Here is a 6,548-nt window from a genome sequence, read left to right as displayed (position 1 = left end):
GCCCTAAATAATACATGAAGTGCACACGTGTGAGTGCTCCTTGGTGACAGCTGCTGCCCAATACACTTGCTTCATGGTGCATGTTCATGCAATTTAATGGCATGTTGTATTGGCTCATCTGCCAATAGAGCAATCTGCAGTGTTGCTCTGTAGTTAGGTAGCCGGCACTCAGTGCCATGTGAAAGTACTGTGAGGTTTGTGCCAATGTCCCCCCCAGAATGGCTTTAAATGGAAAGAGGGACATTCAGGTTAGGTGCTAGGCGGAAGCTCTTCCCTGCGAGGGTGCTGAGGCGCTGGCACAGGTTGCCCAGAGAAGCTGTGGCTGCCCCATCCCTGGCAGTGCTCAAGGCCAGGCTGGATGAGGCTTTGAACAGCCTGCTCTAGTGCAAGGTGTCCCTGCCAATGGCAGGGGGTTGGGACTGGGGGACCTTTAAGGTCTTTTCCATCCCAGCCCACTCCGCGACGCTCTGGCAGGCACCCTGGCGTCGTCCGGCCACGGCGGCTGTCACCGCCCCGCCCGCCGCCCCGGCTGGCAGGTGAGGCGGCCGCGGCGGGACGGGCCCGAGCGCGGCGGAGAGCGGCGCGGGTGACGCGTCCCCCCCTCGGTCCCCGCGGGTCCCTCAGCGGTGGCTGCGCGGGGCGGGAGGCGCCGTGCTCCCCCCCAGCCCCGCCCGGCGGCCGCCTTCGGGAGCAGGGCAGGGCGAGAGGGGCGGGGGGAGCGAGGCTGACACCGCGGGCCTTGGCGCCGGGGCGGGGGTTTGTGTCCTCCGCGCTGCAGTAAAAAGGGTTACTTGGCCGGGGACTTCCTTCTGGTTGTGTCGGTGGCGGGGAGGCGGAGGTCCTGAGGCATCGCTCTGCTGCTGCCGTAAGTGGAAGTTCGTTCGTGTGTTTGTGTGTTTGTTTATTAGCAGAGGTCCCTCTGCGCGTTTTTGACAATACTGAGCGTGATAAAGTGATGTTCTTGCACGGAGGATTAGTGGAGTGGATGCTTCCAGCGGTGATGATCCTTGCCTTCACATCCCTTCAGATGTTCGTCCCACGCTTGAGGCAGTGCATGCTTCTGTGACTGCGGACCAAGCGACTCCTTTCAGTTTCTTTCTTTCAAGTCCATGAGACAGAATTGAAACTTCCTATTTTATCTGTTTGCAATTGTCTCTTTTCGGGGAAAAATGTGATACAAATGCTGGCGGTGATTTTCTTTGTGTGTGCCGCGCTAAGGCTTAGTTCTTAAAAGTTTTGCAATACATGCAGTCATTGAAGGCAGGAAAAGCTCTTTCCTAACTGCTGGCTGCTTAAGTTGTTTGATTTCACTCACATTTTCTCAAAGTGACGTATCAGATTTAAATACACTGCTCCAATCCTGCTTTTGTGCCTCCTGGAAAAGTACGATTTTGTGTTATCCTTCTGTACACATCTGTCACGAGTATCACCTACCTGTGCTCATGCTTAAATTGAGGAAGCTGCAAGGAACTTCTTATCTGTAGTGGACTGTGTTACTGGTCTTTTGAAGGTGATTGTCTAGAATAGTTGAAATCCAGATTCTAGCCTCTCTCTGTGGATTAAGACACTGGGCAAGAGAATGTTTTTATCCTTTAACAAAGCTCCATGTATTGGGCAGAAGAGCAGAATGGTCAGTTCAGATTTTTCTATTAGATAGAGGCTAATCGGTAACAAGACAGGTCTCAGAAGGGATAAAACAGGGACAAAAAAGCACTTTAGGTTTCTATAATAGAGGTTGCAGTACTGAGTGTTAAAAATCTCGATTTTTCTATAATAATCAGGTAAGTCTGGTAATTTTTTGCATTATTTGGTACTTGTAGGGAACATTTTCAACTAAAAAATACTCTGCTGGGAGATCTCAAAACACAGCTGGTTTTAGTAGGTTCCATGGAGCCTGTTTTCACAAGGCTGTGCCAGCTAGCAGTTTTGACTAAGATGTAAAATTATTGCTCATAAAGTTTACAGTATAGGCCATAAGCAAAAGAAAAACAGGAGATGATCTGAATTAGCAGCGTGATACGGCATTTCTCTTCTGCAGGTCAATACCAAGATAGATATATTTGGAATCAGAGAATACAGAGGATGCTCATCAAGACAACAAACTCTTGAAAAGTAGAAACATAAAGACCATTTTAGATGATTGTGTCCTCTGCTGCTGAATAAAAGGGGCTAATGTTCTGTTTAGAGTAATAGGATAGGAGGTAAGTGTCTGGTAGTGATCTTACATTCCTGTAACGAGGTGTTTAGCATCCAGCAGTGAAAGGTGGTGAGGAATAGGTGAAGGTTAGGTCTGCAGGGGCTTCCCTGTCATGTTGCACATTCACTGCATTAATGCAATGGAGTGTGTAGCTCACTTTGTAGGTCTAGCTCCGACTACTCAGATATTGTGTCTGCACTTCAAGAGGGGTGTGAAATACAGGAGACCCTTCAAAAGAGAATATAAAAAAATAAATGTAAATCCAACTTCTATAAAAGGACTTAATATATAACCTTTATGTTTATAAAGGATGAGATTAATATGGAGAAAGGTATTTGATAGTGGGAGTGTAAGTAAGCTTCTAATGGTGGAGGTGTAAACTGAAATGCTGTGTAGGAGTTGTTTATGTTGCAGATTAACTCATAAAAACAAGAGCAAATGAGGTAGTAGCATTATAAATGCAAAAAGCCCTGTTGGCTGAGTCTGTAAGGAGTCTGAATTTATAATGTTTTCTGGAATATATGGTTAAATCTCTTTTCAGAATGGCCTGTTATGGGTACAGATAAGCTGCAGGATCACAGTCATCTTTTCTGAGTGATAAAGTATGAGAGGGAGGTTATGCTCTTTCCTTCTTGTGCCTGTTGGGAGCGCAGGATTACCTGCATTCCTGAGTTCTTGTAACACGTGCAGCACTCCAGTGTTAAAACAGGGATTACAATTACATTCTGTGTTTTGGGGCTATAACTGATTCCCTGAACAGTTTCAGCCAGGCAAGCTTTTGTTTGCTTTCTTGTGAAACACGGTTTGGTAATGTTGTTTAAGTGGATATATGTTTTGCCCTGGAACATCTGGAGCTGGTCTTAGTTTAAGAGGCAAGGCTGGACAAGGTGAAATATTGCTCTAAAGTAGCACAAAAAATCTTCTTTTGGATTTCTGACAGGTGTGTATTCTGCACAAACTTCAGGTTAAAAATACCGAGTCTGGTAGACCACGACAGTCTGACCCAAAATCATCTCCCAGAGTAGACTCTTGTAGCCAAAATAGACTTTGTATTCTCTCAAATGCTGATCCTGAGAGGAAGGCTCGAAGCCCCAGCTTGGCTGTTCTTTCTCAGTGAAAGCAGATCAAGGAATGACAGTGCCGCTATGAGAACTGCAGTTCTTTCTGGTAGTATCACCAGCATTTGTATCTAGTGGTATTGATAGCCTAGCCTTTCTTTCAGTGAGCATTATCAAATCAGATATAGTCATGTAGTTAAAATGAGAAGACTGACCAATGTATAAAAATTAAATCTTGGTTTGTGTTTGTAACTTCAAGCCTTTCCCCTATTTTTTTTTTTTTAATTGTGAGGTCTAATACATTAATTAGCAAACAAATACTTATTTTGCAGCTTTTGCATCTAGGTGAGCATTTTAATCCTTAAAATATATTTAGAGGCTTATTTGTTATGCTCATTTAGAGAATAGTGAATTCTATCTACTAGATAAAGATTATTTTCCTGTATTGGTATCAGGTTGCATTTAGGCAAAAATTGTACTTAAATTCCTATGTACAGCATTTTCTATTAAAGTGCATTTAATATTCATATGCTACTAAGTATTAACTATGAATATTGTTCTATAACAAAATAAAAGGTTTATCAAGAAATGTTTTGCTTCTGTAACTCCAGGGTATGCTAAACAAAATAACTGTTACGAGAGGTTATTAACTGAACTGACCTTTCCTGATCACTGTCCTTCAGGATTTTAGAACAAAAGTATCTTATCCTTTTGTGGCTATTTTTTTTTTTTGTATTTAGAGACTGAAAGAGGAAAACAACTTTCCTGCCTTTTCAGTTTTGAGTTGATTTGCAGCTTTTGTATTAACAAGTCATTGAACTTGATGAATACAGCCTTTATTTCTTTCATTTTTTTCCCACTATTGCATTTTTAGAACAAGGTTCTGTGGTCAAAAGTTGGCACAGCATTTTGAGAGGCTCTGCTCCGTGCTGCTCCTTCAGATGTGTCCATAAGCTTAGTGGTTTCTGTTTTCTTAATAAGTATGTATTTGATTTAAGTAATTTTAGTAGATTTATGATAGCATTATGTTTTAAGTTGGGCTGTCATAATTTCACATTTAAATAGGGTTTATTTTTAAAAAGAAAATGTTTGGATCAAGTCCTATTTATATGTTAAAATCTCAATTTTATTCATCCTGGTATAATGTTCAGCTGAGTATTTTTAGCTCGGTTAAGGACTTGGTTAGTTAGACTTGGTTAGGACTTCATGACTAAGGATTATGAAACCGGTGTGCTCAGATCTTTCACTACAGTGGCTGTCATTTTTCCCATGGATAAATTTGTCACTGTGTGATTTATAGGGATTTGAGAGCTGGGAAAAGCCTTGAGCTCTTCCTCACACCTGTTGCTTCCTCCAATAAGTTTACACATCATTCTCTTTTCTGACCTATGTAGAGAAATCTCTTTTTTTCTCTTCTGTTGCTCATTGGGACTCACTCTTGATGAAACCTGACCAATCCTGGAAGCTGATGTTTCTACACCCTGTTATCTGGGAATGAGACTGAAGTTCATATTTGAATCATTAGCCTGGTATGTTCTCTTTCATTGAATCACAGAATGGTTTGGGTTGCAAGGGACTTTAAAGATCATCTGGTTCCAACTGCCTTCCATGGGCAGGGACACGTCCAACTAGACCAGGTTGCTCCAAGCCCCATCCAACTTATTCTTGAACACTGCCAGGGATGGAACAGCCACAGCTTCTTTGAGAAACCTGAGCCAGCGGCTCAGCACCCTCACAGGGAAGAACTTCCTGATATCTAATCTAAATCTACCCTTTTTCAGTTTAAAGCCATGCCCCCTGGTCCTATCCCTACATGTCTCACTATATGCCTTTTCCCTCTAAGATCTGTGTAAGCACTGTTTAATTTGAATCTTGGAGTTCTGAAAACTGATTGTTATGGCTTTTCCAGTTGCATCTGTCTATAACTTCGTGGTCAGGTGTCCCAGTGGGGCACAGTGCAGGCTAGGGCTCCAGCCGTTCAGCATTGGCTGATCTCATATAGGGTAAGGCCTGTCTCTCTGTGTGGTAGCTGGCATGGCAGAGCAGTAGCCATTGCTGCTTAAGCCTAAATAAAAGACAGCAATGGCTATTCAGTGCCTTTCTTCTCTCACAGTTGGTAGAAGAGTGTCAGACTTAGTAGGAAAGGATGCCCTGTCAGGTTCCAGCAAAGATGTTAGAAATTCACCGTGCTTATGTTTTATAAAGGCTAAAGGCATTCTGCCTTTCCATTTATAGATGGACTGTGTTCTTTATTATTGGTGTAACAGCCACACAGCATGCAGAAGTATGTGTTCGTGTAGTTAAAACCAATCTTGTAATTGGATCTGACTGGAAAAAGAGTTCCTGTCCCTAAATGGGGGAGAATTAAGAAATAATCTTAAATACAGCATGGAGAAAAGTTACTTTGGGTAATTTTTTCCACTAACTTATTTAAATTTTTAGACCATAGCTCTTTCAAGCAACCTGAATTTCAAATTGAAAATGGAAAATCAGAGGTTTTGGTATTGAGCAAGCCTTGTTTCACCAACAATGTTACACAACTTTTTATCTATCTAATGAGATCTTCATTGAGATTGCCCCTTCCTGCAAGAAGTCTGGCTTTGGTGAATAATGTTTTTTTTGTTTGTTTTTAACAGCTGAAGACCACAGTTCTGTTCATGGTATTTGCTTAGACATTAGAATTTAGTTTTTATATAAGTGAAGCACTTCTGAATTTATGATGTGACTTTCACTCAGGGATGTTCTTTCAACACTTTTACATGTGCAATTGCCCAAGTAAAGAGCCCAAAAGTGATTTAGTCTCCTACCAGTATAATGACAACCATGTCAGACATGGGCAGGGTTGTAACCTGCTGTGTTACTGTCATGATACATGGTAAATAGCAGCTAGCATGTCAGATAAATGGCTGCTAATTGGTATTGGAGAAAGTGGAAGGAGGTGCAACATAGCATCAGGACTGAACTAAACTAACAGCTCACAGCTGGGAAGAAAACGTGATGGAGGTCTCTCTCCCCCCATCCTCTCCTGTATTTCTCCACTTTTGGCAAGTGGAAGTGACTTGCTGTGTGATGCACATTAGAGGAGCAAAAGGAAGGAGAAAAGGTAGGTATGGTTATGGGATGAGGACTGCTCACTGAATGTGCATGGAATCTTTGGCTGTTTAAGGTTTCTGGTGAGCATGTGGAAGTAGAATTTTTCAAGGGCTTGTAACTTGCATGCCAGATATGCCATGCTTGATCTTCTGGTGCTATGCTCTGATGTGGTGGAAAATGCGACGGCATGTGCTGGTTTT

The 6,548-nt window shown here is 42.5% G+C and overlaps 1 protein-coding gene across 2 annotated transcripts in view; it reads left to right on the top strand.

Moving 5' to 3' along the window:
- Positions 1 to 821: 821 nt before the first annotated feature.
- IL31RA (interleukin 31 receptor A) overlaps positions 822 to 6,548 on the top strand; it is a 37,198-nt gene continuing 31,471 nt past the window's right edge. Inside the window, exons 1-3 of one of the 2 annotated variants that reach the window (XM_062604273.1) lie at positions 822 to 865; positions 2,039 to 2,201; positions 4,130 to 4,235. The gene's annotated coding sequence lies outside the window, so the exon portion shown is untranslated. The remainder of the gene's footprint in view (positions 866 to 2,038; positions 2,202 to 4,129; positions 4,236 to 6,548) is intronic. The other variant, XM_062604272.1, reaches the window with a different exon arrangement.

This window comes from Pezoporus occidentalis, unplaced genomic scaffold, assembly GCF_034315485.1.
Source record: "Pezoporus occidentalis ecotype Australia unplaced genomic scaffold, CSIRO_AGI_Poc_V1 ctg85, whole genome shotgun sequence".
Classification (NCBI taxonomy): domain Eukaryota; kingdom Metazoa; phylum Chordata; class Aves; order Psittaciformes; family Psittacidae; genus Pezoporus; species Pezoporus occidentalis.
This window is presented reverse-complemented; position numbering and strand designations above follow the sequence as displayed.